At 42.0% G+C, this 19,098-nt stretch overlaps 1 long non-coding RNA gene across 1 annotated transcript; it reads right to left on the bottom strand.

Annotated features, from left to right (window-relative positions):
* Positions 1 to 14,239: 14,239 nt before the first annotated feature.
* LOC127083889 (uncharacterized) lies at positions 14,240 to 15,543 on the bottom strand. Its single transcript, XR_007788573.1, has 2 exons — positions 14,779 to 15,543; positions 14,240 to 14,612 (listed from the first exon to the last, which is right to left on the bottom strand). It is a non-coding gene; the product is annotated as an uncharacterized LOC127083889 (long non-coding RNA).
* Positions 15,544 to 19,098: the final 3,555 nt, after the last annotated feature.

The raw sequence follows: 19,098 nt of genomic DNA, 5'->3' as shown, positions 1-19,098 counted from the left end.
TATCAGGTCGAGTTCTGCGCAACTTCTGTTTCACTGGAGGACAATCTGCTCTCAACGGTAGCTTGTGCATAACAATATCGGTATCCAACCCTGGCATATCTTGATAAGACCAGGCAAAGATGTTGACATACTCTTTTAACAATGCTACCATTCTGCTTTTGACACTTTCCTCCAAAGCAGCCCCGATTTTCACTTCTTTCTTGACCTCGTCGGTACCCAGATTCACAACCTCAATCGGTTCCTCATGCGGCTGAATCACCTTCTCCTCTTGTTTCAACAACCTGGCTAATTCCCCTGGCAGTTCACAATCTTCTTCGTCTTCTTCTTCAGCATGATAGATTGGATTGTCGAAGTCATACAGAGGTGTAACAGGATTGTTATCAATGAGATCCGGAGAATAATCGCATCTGCATGAATGTGGATTCATGCATTGCTTTAGAACCAGTGTGAGACAAATTGAAAAAGAAAAATGAAAGCATTGCCATTTTTATTTTGTTTTTATTTTTAAACTGCAAAAGTAAATGAAAAACAGGGAACACCGCTTTTAACTGAAAAACATCCTTTTATTGATGATGCGAATTTGCAAATTAAACATGAGGTGGCCCTTACAATGAACCATTACGTGTCGGGCAACACGTATGGCTTTCATGCATATAAAATCGAAACAGGAAAAATATTACTCTTCAAGCAGAGTGACCCGAATGATCTTTTCAGCCTTCCAGTTCTGGATTCCCATCCCTGGTGCGCACGGCTTTATCCATTGGTCTATTTCACAGTCACTATCAGCTTCATCACTCATCATGCAGATGTGATCCGGATCCAGCATTCCGGCACTAGTGAAGGTGACTGACGTACGGCGTCCTCTGCCTTGTCCTGACGAGCCTCTGTTCGGCTGATATCCCACTCCGAAGCGGTCCTTCTTTGCAGAGATATCCATCATCCTGCCCCAACCAGGAGCCTCTCCACTCTTTACCACCTCAGCGGCCTGTTTGTACGAAGCAATGGACGGTTTCTCCTCTTCTTTTGCAAAAAGAGCATTCTCCACCTTAACGGTTTCGAATGCTTGACTGGGCGTCTCCCAGATTTCGCCGTCCATCTTTACATATTTGAATGAGGACAGGTGGCTGACAAAGATGTCCTCTTCTCCGCACACAGTGACAACTTGGCCCTCCCAGATATACTTCAGCTTTTGGTGTAACGTCGAGGTTACTGCCCCAGCAGCATGGATCCACGGCCTACCCAACAAGCAACTGTATGCCGGCTGAATATCCATGACATAGAAAGTCGACTTGAACACCTCTGGGCCTATCTTCACAGGCAGCTCAACCTCTCCAAACACAGCCCTCTTCGACCCATCAAATGCCCGCACTATTAGATCGGTCGGAGTCAGAATCAGCCCATCACAGTTCAGCTTAGCCAGAGCCTTCTTCGGCAACACATTCAATGAGGAGCCGGTATCAACCAGCACATGTGAAATCACGGCCCCTTTACATTCCATGGCGATGTGTAATGCCCGATTGTGATTCCTCCCATCCACAGTCAGGTCCATGTCTGTAAAACCCAACCCATGGCTGGCATGTACGTTAGACACGACCGTCTCCAACTGGTTAATTGTTATCTCTTGAGGAACATAGGCTTTCTTCAGGATCTTCATCAAAGCCTCCCTGTGCCCCTCAGAGCTTAACAGCAAAGATAGAATCGATATTTCGGAAGGAGTTTGCTGCAGATGGTCCACCAACTTGTACTCAGATTTCTTGATGATCCTTAAGAATTCCTCTGCATCTTCATCAAGTTTTTCTTCCGACCCAACCGGCGCCGGTGTCACTACTGGAGTACCGTCGTTCACCACTGCTTTCCCTTTTGCCCTGGCTAAAGCCTCGGCCTTTTCTTTTTTCTCTTTCTCTCCTTCTCCCCCCCTCAAGGCATCCGGAGCAAATAATCTTCCACTGCGAGTGAAACCGCTGGGACCGGCATTATCCACCTTTGACACGGTGGTTTCACTTGCAGTCTGGTCTTCCACCTTCTCACCATTACAGTACACTTCTCCACCATAATGCCATGGCACGGTGTCATCTTTGTCATACGGAATTGGTCCAGGTACCGTGATGGTAACTGGAGCCGCCTCAGCAAGGGTAGACAAATCCACCGGATCAAAATAAATTGTTATGGTGGAGACCTCTTCCTTTCCCATATCAACCTTCTCAATTAAAATACTCCCCTCGTCCATCAGACCCTGGACAGTTTTCCTCAACAATGAACACCCATTAACAGAAACAGTGCACTCAGCACAATCAATACCGCAGCCCGGGTGAACCCCATTTAACATCAACTGCCTCTTGACCTCAGCCAAAGGAGTCTTCAACTGCTCAACAGTAGACAGCCCAACCCTACTCTCCTCAGAAATAGCATTCACCCCCCTTTGACCATGCGCGGGCATGGGATTAGCATTGACATTGGGAGATGGTGCAAGGTTGATTGCCTTCGAATCCACCAGGTCTTGAACTGTATGCTTAAAAGCTTTGCAGTTCTCTATGTTGTGTTCGGGCGCACCTGAGTGAAATTCGCATTTTGCATTCTCATCATAATTGGCTGGCCTTTGATCAGGTCTCAAAGGTGCCAGAGTCCTTAACTGTACCAACCCCAGGTCTTGCAATTTCTTGAACAAGAAAGAGTAAGTCACAGGTGGCCTGTCAAAATGCCGATCATTCATCCTTCCCTTGACTTGATAACCAGCCCTCTGAGGCCTCTGCTGAAAGGGTTGTCTCTGCTGTTGAGGTTGTTGTTGTTGTTGTTGCTGATTTTCAGCAGGAATAGTTACCGCAGTGGTGTGTTGGAAGTAACGATCCCTACTGGGTCCTCTCTGTGCATACACTGCACTGGTATCTCCCTCTTTCTTCCTCTGACCATTACTGAAGGGCTTCTTCGATCCTGACGACGAAGCTGCACCCTGAATCTTCCCGAGCTTCAACCAGCTTTCTATTCTCTCCCCTGCTACAACGATATCAGAAAAGTTGGTCACCGGACAACCAACCATCCTCTCAGCATATGCCCCCTGCAGGGTCCCCATGAAGAGATCAGACATTTCCCTGTCAACTAGAGGAGGTTGCACTCTGGCAGCCAACTCCCTCCACCTTTGGGCGTATTCTTTAAACCCTTCATTATTCTTTTGAGACATACCCTGCAGCTGGGTACGACTCGGGGCCATATCAGCATTGAACTGATACTGTTTAAAGAAAGCGTCCCCAAGATCCTGCCAGTTCTTGATATCTGAGGACTTGAGCTTGGTGTACCACTCCAGTGAGCCTCCGGACAGACTGTCCTGGAAGAAATACATCCACGGCTTTTGGTCCATGGTGTATGCAGAGATCTTGCGGACAAAGGCTTGAAGGTGAGTCTCCGGGCAGGAACTTCCATTATACCGATCAAATGTGGGCGCTTTAAACTTCTGCGGGATCACAATCCCCTCTACCAGCCCCATGTTTGACATATTGACCAACCCAGGAGTGGCATAGCTCTCCAAAGCTCGGATTTTCTCAGCCAGCAGCTGAATCTCTTTGTTCTGTGGCGGAGCACTATACGGACCGAACGGTTCGTTGTGCATCGAGAACTGATCAGCCTCCCGGTCTTCCTCTCTATCGTCATCAACCCCGAAGAATGGAGGGAAAAGACTATCTTTCATGTTCTGACCTGGTTGGCCACCCGCAGCACCAAAACCTCCAGCAGTGTTATTCACTATACCGACTATTGTCCTCTTACCGCCGTCTCGAGAACCACCCAGCCCCTGGTTGGAGACTCCATCCAGGTTCACACCACTGTTTGCTGCTGAAGCCCGCTCGAGCTTCTCAACCTTATCAGCTAAAGCCTTTTGACCAACTGCAAAGCCTTGCATAATGTTGATCAGCTCATTCATCTTGTCCTTCAGCTCGAGGATATTTGTATTTGGGAGATCCATTAGTCTGGGAGTATTGCGTCTGGTGAAGTATCTGTGCGGGCGTGTTGAGTGCAAAGGTACAATTCTGCGAGCACGAGCAATGATTCCTGAAACAATCAAGCACGTTAGCAACAGATACCTGCAAAATAAAACACAAGTTATTATGATCATGCATGAATGCAGTTTTTATCCATATGAGGCACACTTTGTCTCTCAATCCTGGCTTCATCGAGACAAATAATAATCCGGCAGCAATATTCTGATATTCAGCATCGAATTTCGTCATACAGACCAGAGATATATGATTTAGCAAAATACCCCCCAACCATGTGTGTGCTTGTGTGAGTGCATACGGGAAAGCAAATAAAGCTTGAAGATCAATCACTGAATGAAAATAACCATCACATAACAGAATGCACAATAAGTGCCATAGTCATACATCAATTTAGATACAATTCTCCAGAATCGGGAAAGAAAATACAAGCAAAATGAATTCCGTCAACAAGCCTGACGGTAATCCACACAAATGATAAAGCTAGCCTGATGAGGGTCCCACAGAAGGCCCTATCTCATCAACCATCTTCGCGAACTCTGCGGCGAACCTGAGCTCGGTGTTCTCCTGCTGTAATCTCCCCACCTCTTTCTGGTGAATCTTCATCTACCTGAAGTAATGATCTCTCTCATCCATGTAATGATCTCTCTCGGCGATGATCTTTGCTTTCTCCGCTTCCCACTCTGCAGCGAGGACTCTGGCTCTGGCGTCTCTCTGATCTCTCACGAGGAATTGCCTCCTCTTCTCATCTTCAATGACCTTTGAAGCTCTATCCAATCTCTCTTTGGTGACGTCGTGCTCCTTTGTTGAAGATGCCAAAGCCTGACTGACCTTCCCATAGTAGGCAGTATCCATCTCAAAGCGCTTTGCTTCCAGGGCATGTCGCTTGTCTTGATCTTCCATCTTCCCTTTGATCTCCTGGTTAGCCATCTGAACCCGAGCAACAGTCATCTCCAATTCCGCTTTCTCTGCAAGCAACTGATCTCTTTCCCGCTTCATCTCTAAGAACTCGTCCATACTAACAGTAGAAGGAGACTCCTCAATCAACGGATACCACGGATCAACCATAGGAAACGGTAAACAAGTGAGTTCCACTCTCTTACGGAGCCAGTCATCAAACGGAGGAAAAGATCTGTTATTGGCTCTACCCCAAGAAAACTTGCCTTTCCTTTGAATACTGCGCCATGCATCAGATACCTGCTTCAACCTGGCCTGATTGCCCTCAGCTGGGAAGTACAAAGTCTCCTGAACTTCACTCTTGAACGGAGGAAGCTCCATAGCGAATCCCATTTGTCTCTTAAGAAGTGTCGGGTTATAATTAATGCAACCCTGAACTCCTATAAGTGGCACATTGGGAAAACCCCCACAACTGCAAATGAAGTCTTGTCCAACCCCACTACTGTGAGTCCAAGCTATGTCTTTGGCCCTCAAACCCATCAGCTTGGTCGCCCAATTGACATTTTGGCCAAGAAGAACAAAAGCACCCCTGGTAGGCAAATATCCCATAAACCACTTGTATAGCAACTGAGTGCAACATCGAATCAATCCCCCACGCCGCTTCTCGTTCCTGTTATGGACCGAGTAATAGACATCTCCGATCAAAGTAGGGATAGGATTCCTCTGAACAAACAAACGGATGGCATTAATATCCACGAAGCTCTTCTGATTAGGAAACAGAATGATCCCATAAATGCCCGCAGCAATCAAAGCACAGACAGCTTCCCAGTTACCCAACTCAGCATTCTCCTTGGCCTTAACTTCTAGGAAACTCAGATGAAAACCAGGCAACTTCCCCTTCTCTTTCAGACTCCCCTTAACCATCTCCGGGCTCAAATAAAGAGAACGGGAAATCCCACCAATATCAGGCTCTTCCTTAGTAGCATAGAAAGGAACCTGATTTCTGATCTGAATGCCCAAGATATCAGCATAGTCCTCCATCAAAGGCCCCAATAAGTAATCTGGGAAGACAAAACACCTCAGACCAGGATCATAGAACTGGAGGAGAGTATGAATGGCGCTCCTGTCTCTATCAGTGAGTCTGAAAACCATCTTCAGAATACCACCGTATGCCTCACGAAACATCCCCACATGGTCGGGTGTAATCAAAGCTATCATATCCTTCAACACACTGATCTCTGGGTCAAAGAAGCTATAGGCGACATCATCCTTCAAATCGGGCCTCCTCATGTCTAAGAAGTCTCTCAACCAAGATCTCGATCAAAAATGTCCCTGCATATGGATAAACATGTGTTAGATGCAGATAAATGCAGAATGTAATGATGCTGATGAATGAATGCAATGCATTGTGCCATCCTCCAAGTCATTTGATCATTTGTTGCACTGAAACCCTGATTTCTGAACCGATCACAACCATCTGAAGGAATATGTAACCACAAATCCGACTTGGTAGTTCCGAAATATACGAAAGACAGATACATCATCATCATCACCAAACAATCTCTGAGCAGATACCCATAATCCTCTGAATCGGCCCGGGGAATCCTGAAATAAACGGATCCCCACTGATAAAAAACTCGGACAGCACTTCGGCGTCTCAGAAACAAAGGTCCATAAATCCGACTTATAAATATGACTCTGATCAATGGAACCAATGGTCACCATCAAAGTCACCATCAGAACATGCGTCTGTAAGAATCACCCTCCCCTCACAGGTAAATTCTAATCAGGTCATCCTAAGGCGGATAATAGTCTCGACAATTGGGCGGAGATACTCAATGGGTTTGCCCTTTCGGGTGTGCCATTGTAGCTCCCTTAAGACCGTCTAAACCAAAGATCCGGGAAATGATCGGTCACCAGAGTCAATAATCCAAAAGAGGTAACCCAACCAAAGTGGAAAACCCCACTGAGGAAAAGCACTCTCAGATGAACCTCGTCCGACTTGTGGTATGTCACGTCGCAACAGCATGCCCAACCGACATGTGAGGAACGTGAGACCACACTAATCCTAGGTGTATACTCGGGCCTGGGTTTTAGCCCCACTCAGAACACCCACCCCAACAGAGGAATCACCTGTACAGAGGACAGCAACATGATAGTATGATGCATGCAAGTATTTATGCAAATATATACACAATCAGAATAATAAATGCCATAAATAAAGCAACACAAGCAACCTAAACTATCCTAGAACGCTAGGAGAGACTCGCTTAGGGAAGATGGACCAGCACAGGTCAACATCTATGCGTCCCCAGCAGAGTCGCCAGCTGTCGCATCCGCGAAAAACAACCGGCGGGCTGAAACAAAAACAACACAGAGCCGCCACCGTGCGTTATTTATCCCAAAAGAGGGAAAGGAAATGCTCAGAGTAAACCTAGGAAAAGCATGGTCTCGCGACCAAAGAGAAAGGGTACGGGAGTCGGTTACGCAAGGGGAAGGTATTAACACCCCTCACGTCCGTCGTACTCGACGGGATCCACGCTCTAAAAGAAAGAAAAGGTTGCTAAACAAACATCACACACACACACTGAAGACCACACAGGTGGGCTAAAAGAGGAGGGGGCTCGCTAGGACATCGCATCCTATGCCTACGTACCTCGTCTGGAATGAGAATTAGAGCTGCCGTAGTTCGGCTCACACACGCCAAACAAGCAAACACAAACACAGGCAAACATGGAGCTTGAATGCCAATCACTGGACTTACATCAGCATCCGAACCAAACAAACACACTCAGGATACGGACAGCCAATCGTTGGGCTTACATCCATATCCTGACACACAAGAGGGTTAACAAGCAAACACATACAAAAAGGAAAAAAAGTGCCCGGAGAGACCTCGCACGGTCTCCTGCCTACGTACCTCATCTGGTATGAGGATCAGGGCGACGTAGTTCCCCTGATCGGAAAAGAAATTCTAGCCAGAAACCAAGGGGAGACACACTACTAGGGAGCTGTACTCGAGCCTAGTGTTATCATGCATCATTGCCCTATGTTATGGTTTCTACCTACTTGCACCATAGCAAGCTAATCCTAACCAGGAAAAACAAGCATGCAAGCATCAATCAAAAATAAAACAAACATTCACATAGCACACACTATATCCAGTCAAGTGAGGCTCAAACAAGGGTGGATTGCCGAGGCAAGTCATCTGTACAGGGTAGTGTTCGCTCTTAACCCTGACATTGAGAGTCAGGGTGAAGCAGATGAAAGGTGAGTGAAGATTAGACTTCACAGCTCTTATCCCTGGCCAGGGAGAGCTTCAGACAAAAGAGTGTGGGTCCAGAATGGAGGAACCCTTCTACACTCAAGACTCTGACTCAATTGTACAAACGTACAAGATCTTGGGTTAATGTCCCAATGCATCAACACAGTGGTGTGAGCAGAGGAACGACTCAACAGAATAGCGGGGGATAGATTGCATATCCCTTGGGTTCCGCCAATTGCCTCATAGAGGTCTTTACCTGCTTGGGGACAAAAGTAAACAATCACAAACATCGCCTCTTAAGGAGGACTTCAGACAGTTGCCTGGCTAAATAACAAGCCAGGTCTTCCAGACTACATGGAGACAAGAGATTCTACCTCAACTGGTTTATACAACCAAGCAGCAGCACAACAAGTTCTTAAAGAACTAAAGCGACTAATGTACCTAAAATCAATCAAGTATCATCAGTATACTAGACAAACCAACAGTAAACAGCAAAAGTCAATCTGAACAGTCAAACACAAGTTAATGCACACAAGTGCAAGCCATGAGCTCAAACTCAAGCATCAAACCCTACAACACAAAGTCAATGTTAATCATAAACAATTCACAAGTCAACTTAATTAACTTGAAGCAATCTCCTTAAACCATTTGCATCTCAACCTGAAAATCCAAACCAAACATGAGAAACAAGACCACTAGGCCAAGCCTAGGGTCCAAAGGAGATGAAAAAATCAAAACAGCAAGTGAAAATTATCCAAAATCACAATTAAACAAATTAGAAACAAATGCAATTGGTACCATGCTCATATCCATCACCATTATCAGTTCATGCACAAAAAGGTATCACACATGCAATTTGCAACTTCAAAAGACCGAACAGAATGATCAACATCAAATCCATACCAAAACAATTCAATTAATTCCACAAAAATTCAAGTCTAAACAGAACATATCCAATGAATAGCATATCAAATTTCAGCTCATTCGGATCAAGGGAAATAGGTCAATGAAAATCAAGAAGTTCAGACAAGTTCAAGCAAGCCAACACATGGTATCCAAACAAGTATCACCTTCCATAAATCATAAAACAGTGACACAACAAGATAAATGAATGGGATTAAAACCAAAATGACCTATTATGTGTCTACAATCCACATGTCAAATTTCACACTCATACAATCAATGACCAGAATTTCACAAATCAAATGGTAACATGTGTCACAAACAATCAACAAAATGACCAAACAGAGGGAAAAATTTCAATCAAATAGGAAATGCCATCAATAAATCCAGAAAACTTCACATGTCATCTAAACATACATATGTTCATTCATGCAAAAAATTAGCTCAATCCAACAATCCTAAGAAAGGCAAATAAAATCATGAAATTCATCAAGCTTGGTGTGACACAAATTGTCACACCTCTATTCAAAAATTCATATCTCAACATCCAGGGATCCAAAAATTGCAAACCACATATCAAAATCACCATCCAAGAGTCCAGAATAAGCACAAAAAAATTTATGAATTTATTTGGAAACATCATCATTTCATGAGTGAAAAGGCAAGACATGTACAAATTGCATACATCCAATCAAACCCTAGGCATTTTTAATTTTCACACGTGCACAAAAATCAAAAAAATCACCATTAAATTCTACACATTACAAGGAGCACGGTGAAAAAAACCTCACAAATTTTGGACAAAGGATGAATTATTTATGATTTTTATAAAGATCATGGATGAAATTGAAATAGAAAATGAAAAAGAAATTGAAATAATGAAATAATAATGCTGAAAATGGCAAAAGCGTAATTCTTAAACGCATGACCAAAACGGCGCCGTTTCAATTTAATTCAGTGGCGCTTCCTCATTGGCTTGGAGGCGCGGGAAACAACTATTCAAACGCAGGCAAAGGAAATGAAGATCAAACATGGCCTGGCACGCGTTCTTGCTCAAGAACACCATCAGAATTTCCAGAAAATGATGAACATCAAATCTCAACCAAAATGAGCAAACTATACATCATTAGAACCAGCAAAGCACGCACATCATGAATATCCAATTATTTTAACCTAATTCTAAACATGTTAACCGGATCGATCAAAAAAGAAATGAGCATCAAACTTCAATCTCAGATCTCTCTCACAATTCTCAACCAAATCAAAAACTATGAGCATCATGTTAATCTACAATCAAAGACCTACACAAGCCATATAACAATTTGAGCGATGAAGAATTTCGAAAAATCACCTTGTGAATGAAGCAGATGAGAATTCGTGTGTTTTTGGCTCCAAGAAGGTGAAACAGATGGAGATCCTTGCTATGGAAGGTGATTGCAACACGTGCTTTAGCTCAAAGATGCTTCAGGTGCAAGAATCATGGAATTGCCATTGTTGTGCAAGCTTTGGACAGTCCAAGTTCTTGAAGCTTTTGGTACGGATTCAGCAAAACAGTTCTTCCTCAAGGTATATGGAGCATGGATCCACGAAGAATGAACAAGATTGATGAAGATTTGGATCAGAATTGTGAAAAATGTGTGATGAAGTTTTGAAGAATTTGAGAGGTTTTGATGAAAAAGTTTGTTGCAATCTTGGAGAATGTGATTGTGATTAGCAATTCTGTTACAGTTAAGGCTTTATACCAACTTCTTAATCCATCTCTTAATCAGAATTAACAAAATTGGATGAATTAATGTTAATGTGATTTTAAGTGAAAGTCCAAAAATGACCTTTTCAAATTGGCAATGTAACAGTACCATGACAGTTCCAACAAGTCATATTTGCTATTTGGAGTGTGTTGGAAGTGGTTTCATATGCATAGGCCTTGTAAATCTCAAATTCACATGTTCACACCAAAAATTCAAAAGAAGTCACTTAAAAAATGACTTTTTGCCTTGACCATTTTTGATGAATTTTGATTATGCATCATGAAAGTACATGTGAAATGGGGTATGCTCAAAGAAAGATCACCCAAATTGGACATTCCATGTGAAAGTTATGCCACTTTGAATTTAGGCATTTTTGAAAAATGATTGGACCATAACTTGTCAACCATACATGAGAAATTCAAGTTCTTGGACTTTTTGGAAAGGTGAGAGCAAGATCTACAACTTTAATGTTGAACAAAATTTCGTGTGAAGCCTTTTTGGACATGTAATTTTGTGGTGAAAAACTTTCCATTTTTGGAAACTTTCATTACAAGTCACTTTCTATCTTTGGCAACTTTTCTTCTGATTTTATTTTCTTCATTCTTGATGTTTGAAATGTCAAATGAAACTTGTTTAGACATGAATGAAGTGTATCCAACTCTCTCCCACCTCCAAATCCATAAAATCAAGCACAGTTGGCACAATTGACTTTTTCAACTGATAGATGAATTTGGCAATGCACTGATCAAGTTGAGCCTCAAACTCCTGATGAAATGGCTCAAGGATGAAACCCTAGCTTCCACAAGCTCAATACAATCATGAAATGATCCCCATATCCATTGTAGACCCCATCTCCTTCACAAGCCCTGATTGACCCCAATACAACTGATTAGGGTTGACCAGAGGTCAAAACCCTAATCTCAAGGTATCTGATCATGAACTTGAATCTTCTGGATGATAACAAAACCATGATGATGATGATGTATCATTTCAACCAAGACCAAGACCAATCTCCTTGAGCATCATAAAACCCTAATTTGAATCACCACCCTCAGATGGCTAATGATCAGTCCAATGAAACCCTAGGCTTGCATCTCCAACCTCTTATCTTCTGACCAAGACCTAGGAGGATGATTTGCACAATGTAACCACATGATATGCAATATGCCATGCCTAATGACCTACAAATGAAATGCAATATGTTAACCTAGTCCCAAGAGAGGAGGGCAAATTTTGAGGTGTTACATGAAGGAATAGGAAAATATCGATAAAACCTTTTTAGAAAATAGAATAATGGTCGTCGCAACCATATTCGGGTTCGGGAGTCGATTACGCAAGGGGAAGGTATTAGCACCCCTCACGTCCGTTGTACTCAACAGGAACCTTTTAGTCTAATTTGCTATTTGAATGTTAGTTAAATGTTATTTGCTTTCTTCGAGTAATTAAAGTTGATGATAGATATGGGTGAAGACCTCAGGAGGAGAACGGGGAGGTTTTTTATTAGTGTGCTCGCGAAGATACAGCAATCTCCTGCCTACGTATCCTTATGGTGTAATATGGAAATCAGGACATTCGTAGTTCGGGCAACTACGGTTTTGGTGTGTTTTGTTTGATGAACGACTGTGTAGGTCGGCGTTCTAAAGGCTAAACGCTGGCTCGTCTACTCTCGGCGGAGGCTTAAGCACTGGTTTGTTATGCGCATTAGAAAGGATTGACAGTGTTCTTTTGAAGAGGTTTTGGTCACGCGGGGGTGACGAGTTGATTTGATGTGTTTGGGTTTGATCGGTTTCGATCGCTCGGGGGCGAGAAGTTAGTTAGATTTGTTTGAGATGTTTTTGGAGAACGACGAAAGGTTGAGCAATGTGGTGTTCACCAATCGTCCAATTCTTTCGAGGAGTAATAAGGCGTCCGCCTTCTATTCCTTTTTCGTTCGAATTATTTTGAAAGTTTGTTTGTGGATGTTGAATATGCACGGTAGTGAGGCGTACGCCCCCTACTTGCTTATTCAAAGGATAATGAGGCGTACGCCACTTATTCCTTTATCTAAGTTTATTTAGCATGTTTTAGTCGGAAATCGATAATTTGTGCAATATGGCGTTCGCCAATTATTCAAATAATCGAGAGATGGCGAGGCGTACGCCTTTCATCTTTTATCATCCAAAGTTTAAATTGTAAAAGTAATGTTTGGATGTCATATTCGATTTGTGAAAATAATTTGTATTTTGATAGGCTTTAATTTGATGACGAAGATTCGAGCAATATGGCATACGCCAATTATTCGAATAATCGAGAGATAATGAAGCGGATGCTCACTATTCTCCTTTTCATCTGAAATGTGGAATTAAAAGGATTTAGGATTTGTAGAAATGATTTGAAATATTATGATTTGAAATGTTATGGTTTGAATAATTTGAATTCGGGAATTATATTTGATTTTGAAATGTGATTTGAAATTGTGTGGTTTAAGATTTAATCGGGTGACAAGAACTCGCGCAATATGGCGTACGCCAATTATTCGAGTAGTTGAGAAATAGTGAAGCGTACACTTACTATCTCCTTTTCATCCCAAGTTATGTTTGAAATTGAATGGTTTGAAAAAATGATTTGAATTTATGTTTATGAATGGAATGATTTTTATTTGGTGTATTATTCATCTACTCGATTAATCAATAACCAAGTAGGTCTCATTGTAAGAAAGCCCAAGAGTAAGCTATGTGAGGTTGATGGCGATGCGAAGAGCAATCGACTTACAAGGGTGTTTTAAAAATGGGCTCGACTTTTAATCGAGATATGTGATTTGTGCTTTTTGAAATTGGTTTAGATTGATGGTGATTTGGAATGAAACAAATCAATAAATTTCTAATTAACCAAATTAAGTTCTTAAGGTTTGAATGAATCAATTAATTAACTTAATTAAATTTAATTAGCAAAAATCATTTATTTAAACTCAAATAATCATGTTAATTAACATTAATTAATAGTAATTAATTAATTAGACAAAATTTAAATTAATTGACTAATTTAATTAAAAGAATGAAAATATATGATAATGTTGATTTACAAAAAAATAATCGGATCGAGTCGGTTAGAATGTGCTCATGAACCGGTTTATACATTGCGACAATTTGAAACGTCGTATGTAAAGATGAAAACACGGTGAAATATTCCTTTGATTTATTGAGACTTTGGCGGTATAACGACATAACATTATCGAACCCGCAAATTAAAATCCGATTTATAGCGACGAGGTAAAATGGTATAAAAACATAAAATTACATTCATATATCAAAAAAAATTTATTTATATTTACATATCCAACGGTTTTATTTATATTTACATATCCAACCGTTTTATAATCACCGGCGGTATTCTAGCCCACCAAGATGCATAATTGTTATCTATGTAGAAACAAAATACACCTATATTCTAACAGCATGCCAAAATAAAAAATCAAGTTAACCATAATATGAGATAATGTCCTAATAACATAACTTGACAATTAACTTTCAAATTTTACTTTATACAAAACTAACCTTAAACGTGAAAGCATAAACAAGATAAAAAGAAAAGTGGAATAAGGAAGGAAGAAAAGAGAATCACCATGATATTCATAACCACCCGTCCGAGAAACATAACGGTAGCAGTGCCACAACAAATACTTAATAAACCAAAGCCTTATGTGAACCATTCATAAAATGAAAATTTTTTAGCAGCAGAATTTCTAACATGATAAGGTGCCCACAATAAGAACAACTTAATGGTTTACAGGACTCCTGCAATGTCGACATAAATCCAACCCTTATTCCGAAACACATTCTGTCATGAAACATATGGAATCAAAATAAACTTATGCAGTAAAGCCGACACGTAATGCAATCAAAATACCGAAACTAATTTTTGAGTTGTACACATGATTCAATAACTAAAATAGCATCAAACTATGGAACCATTCGTAATCAGTGTTTTCGGTTCGAGATATTACCGAATGCAGCACCGTTGATGAAGCGAATCTGGATCTTTCCGTTCCGAGTCTTAACAGAACCCTTACCTGCATAAACAACCAAACAAAAACCAGCAGCGAACCGATCAAAGAAAACCCTCTAACTTGAAATTGTCCAAAACAAAATTGAAGCAAGTGGCATCGTCCTTGTTTGATATCCTATGGCACCACTGAGTTGTTTTCGGTTTGGTGGAAGAAGATCAACGGCGAATGCGTGAGGTCATGGTTTTGACGGTCGTTTGCGTGTCGTTGTCCCAGATGACGGTGACGGACCCGTGTTGTGATGTTGTGAACAGTATTGATGATGGAAGGTTTAGCTATCACCGACAAGATTCTGCCACGGTGAGTGGTCGGATGTGCGGTGAATAGGACGACGGTTGTGAAAGGATTGGAAAAGAAACGGAGGTCGTTTGAGGTTGTGGTTTTGGGATTCGTCGGAGGGTTAACGGTGAAGAGGGTGAGTTTAAGGGTTTGACGGCAAAGGGTGGTTTAGCGGCGCATGTGGAGATTTTGTGGAGGTGGGTCGGAGGTGCTTTGATGGTGAGAGAGAATCTGGAGAAAGATAAAGAAGATTTTCTGAGATAGAGAGATGAATCCTGGAAAAAGTTTTTGTTTGTTGGTTAATAGAGAGAGTCTGAGTGGTGAGAGAGAGATAGTGAATGAATTTGTTGTGAGTGGTGTGTGTAATGAGTGGTCTCGTGAGGAGAGTGAAGAGAGACGTTTATTGTTATATTTTTTTATTTTGTACTGTGAAAGACAGCTGTCCATGGAATCCAATGTACTCAATATATATATTTTTTCAAACAATTATTGTTGATTTAAGAAAATGAAATTATAAGAAAATTTAATTAATATTTAATTTAAATATATTCTAATTACTTTAATTTAAATAACTAACCAAAAATATTACTAATTAGAAAATGGAAAACGAGCATAAGTTTACTCGGAAAATTAAATCAACTATATTAAAATTGTCAAGACAAAATATACTTATAAAAAAATACAGTCTTTCCTCAAATTTTGAAATAATTTTGCACCGGTTAAATTCTTGAGAAGCAATTTAACCGATTTGTCTGTATTCTCGAATAAGTTCATTCTGACTGACATTTTAGGTATTATTCATGATGCAAATGTATGTTATGCTATGCATATGATGCAAAAATAAAAATGAAATCAATTCCATGACAATTTAAATATGCCCGGACAAAATTGGGGTATGACAAGATGGACGCTATGAATGATCAATTTCTTGAGCTTCACAAGGAATTGAAGACTCTTAGAGGAAAGGATCTTTTTGGCAAGTCTGCTGCCGATCTCTGCTTAGTTCCAAACGTGAAGATTCCTGTGAAATTCAAGGTCCTTGACTTTGAAAAGTACAAGGGAAATACTTGTCCTCTCAGCCACCTGGTCATGTATGCCAGGAAGATGTCTACTCAGACTGATAACGACCAGTTGCTCATCCACTACTTTCAGGACAGTCTGTCCGGTGCCGCCCTGAGATGGTATATGGGTTTAGACAGCACAAACATCCGATCCTTCAACGACCTTGGCGAGGCCTTCGTCAAGCAATACAAATATAATGTGGATATGGCTCCCGATAGGAATCAATTGAGGGCCATGTCCTAGAAGGACAAGGAAACGTTTAAAGAATATGCCCAGAGGTGACGAGAGGTGGCAGTACAGATCGTGCCTCCGCTAGAAGAGAAAGAAATGACCAAGATCTTTCTGAAGACCTTGAGTTCATTCTATTATGAGCGGATGATTGCTAGCGCTCCTTCTGACTTCACCGAGATGGTGAATATGGGGATGCGTTTAGAAGAAGGGGTTAGAGAAGGGCGTCTAACCAGAGATGAAGGCTCTTCTGCCAAACGTTATGGGGTCGTTTGCAAAGAAGAAAGATGGAGAGGCACATGCTGTGACCTCCCATGTGAAACCTAGAAGACCCTCTATGAGGAGGAAGACTATGCGTCCCGCCAGTAACCAGCACCAGGTGGCTCACATAGCACCTGTCTTTAGAGATAATCAACAGTATCAGCAACACAATAACCATCAGCAACCACCTCAGCAATATCAGCAACAACAGCACCGTCTGCAACAGCAGGCCTACCAACCTCGAAACAGTAATCAAACCAGCACGAGTTATGAGAGGAAAAGGGTCACCTTTGATCCTATTCCAATGACGTACGCAGAATTATATCCCTCTTTGATAGAGAGGAAGCTGATTACTCCGAGAGACCCACCGGCTATACCTGCTAACCCTCAGTGGTGGTATAAGCCCTAATTGCATTGTGTCTACCATTCTGGTGCTCCCGGCCATGACGTGGAGAACTGCTATCCTTTGAAGACCAAGGTTCAAGACCTTGTGAGGTGTGGCATTCTGTGTTTCGAGGACGTAGGTCCTAACGTGAAGAAGAACCCATTGCCCGAGCATGGGAAATCTGTTAACATGGTCCAGGGTTGCCCTGGCAAATACAAGGTCAAATATGTCAGTCATATTCGACAGTCTCTGGTCGAAATGCATCATTTGTTATGTGATTACAGTCACTATGAACACGACCATGATAGATGTCGAGTCTGCTCTGTTAACCGATTGGGTTGTCGCCAGGTGCGTAAAGATCTTCAGGAAATGCTGGATGAAGGAGTTATTGAGATTCTTCAGAATAGGAATATTGACGAAGATGAGCCTGAGGTCAACGTAATCTCCCCAGTATTCCGGATACCCGAACCTGTTATCATCAAGTACGATGGTAGCAAGTAGAAGGTTTCTCCTTCTCTGATCATTAAGCCTGCCGGTCCAGTGCCATACTCATCTGAAAAAGCAATTCCCTTTCGTTACAACGTTGTTGCTGTAGAAGATGGGAAAGAGGTGACTTTGCCATCCTCCTCTATTGTGAATATTGCTGACGTAAGCGGTTTGACCCGTAGCGGTCATGTGTTTTCAGCAACACCGAAGCCTCAAGCTAGTACTGATTTTGCTGAACGCCCGATTGGGACTGCTGTGAGACCTCCGAATCTGGCACTTGCTGTTAATCCCTCCTCTGTACTGAAAACTCCTACTTCTGTTGGCCCTAGTGGCAATGAGAAAGAAGACTGTGATGAGATGCTGAGGCTCATCAAGAAGAGTGAGTACAACGTTGTAGACCAGCTTCTACAAACCCCATCAAAAATATCCGTGTTATCATTGCTTCTGAATTCAGAACCATATAGAGAGGCTCTGAAGAAAGTTTTGGATGTGGCATATGTAGATCATGATGTCACAATAGAGCAATTCGATAGTATTGTTGCAAACATCACTGCTTGTAACAATTTGAGTTTCTGTGACTCTGATCTCCCTGAGGAGGGAAGAGACCACAACTTGGCATTACACATCTCCATGAACTGTAAAGACAACGCCATGTCCAATGTGCTGGTGGACACTGGGTCATCCTTGAACGTATTGCCAAAGTCCACTCTTTCAAGACTGTCATATCAAGGGCCTCCCATGAGGCAGAGTGGAGTAGTTGTGAAAGCTTTTGATGGGTCGCGTAAGACTATGATTGGGGAAGTTGATCTCCCAATCAAGATTGGACCAAGTGATTTCCAAATTACCGTCCAGGTTATGGACATTCACCCATCATACAGTTGTCTCTTGGGCAGACCATGGATTCACGAGGTTGGCACCGTGACATCCACCCTACACCAGAAGCTGAAATTCGTGAAGAACAAGAAACTGGTAGTAGTAGGGGGAGAAAAGGCTCTCCTGGTTAGCCACTTGTCTTCCTTCTCGTACATAGATGCTGAGGATGAAGTTGGAACTCCTTTCCAAGCTTTATCTATAGCTGAGCCTATTGAGAAGAGAACTCCTTCATTTGCTTCCTACAAAGATGCAAAGTTGGCCATTGAGTGTGGCGCAACTGCTGGTTTAGGAAAAATGATTGAGCTAGAAGACAACAAGTCCCGGGCTGGCATAGGCTTCTCTTCCGGGGTCTTCAACGCGCAAGGGCTATTCAAGAGTGGAGGTTTTATCCACACTGATCAGGATGAAGAAGCTGTTGCTGTCTTGGAAGAAGATACAGAGGATTCGGGCAATTTCATCATCCCTAGAGGGGTCTGCAACAATTGGGTCGCTGTGGATATTCCTACAGTTATCCACAAGTCAACGTAATGATCACTTTGTTTAAAAACCTTTCTCCCATGCCAAAAGGAGGAGTGATGACATTGTTGGCAACATAAATAGAATGATATTTTCATTCAATAAATTCATGTTAAATGTTTGTTTTTCTAATTATTTTCCCTTTTCGCTTTTTGCATGAAATTGGTGAT

The sequence above is a fragment of the Lathyrus oleraceus genome, chromosome 5 (genome assembly GCF_024323335.1).
Source record: "Lathyrus oleraceus cultivar Zhongwan6 chromosome 5, CAAS_Psat_ZW6_1.0, whole genome shotgun sequence".
In the NCBI taxonomy this organism is placed as follows: domain Eukaryota; kingdom Viridiplantae; phylum Streptophyta; class Magnoliopsida; order Fabales; family Fabaceae; genus Lathyrus; species Lathyrus oleraceus.
This window is presented reverse-complemented; position numbering and strand designations above follow the sequence as displayed.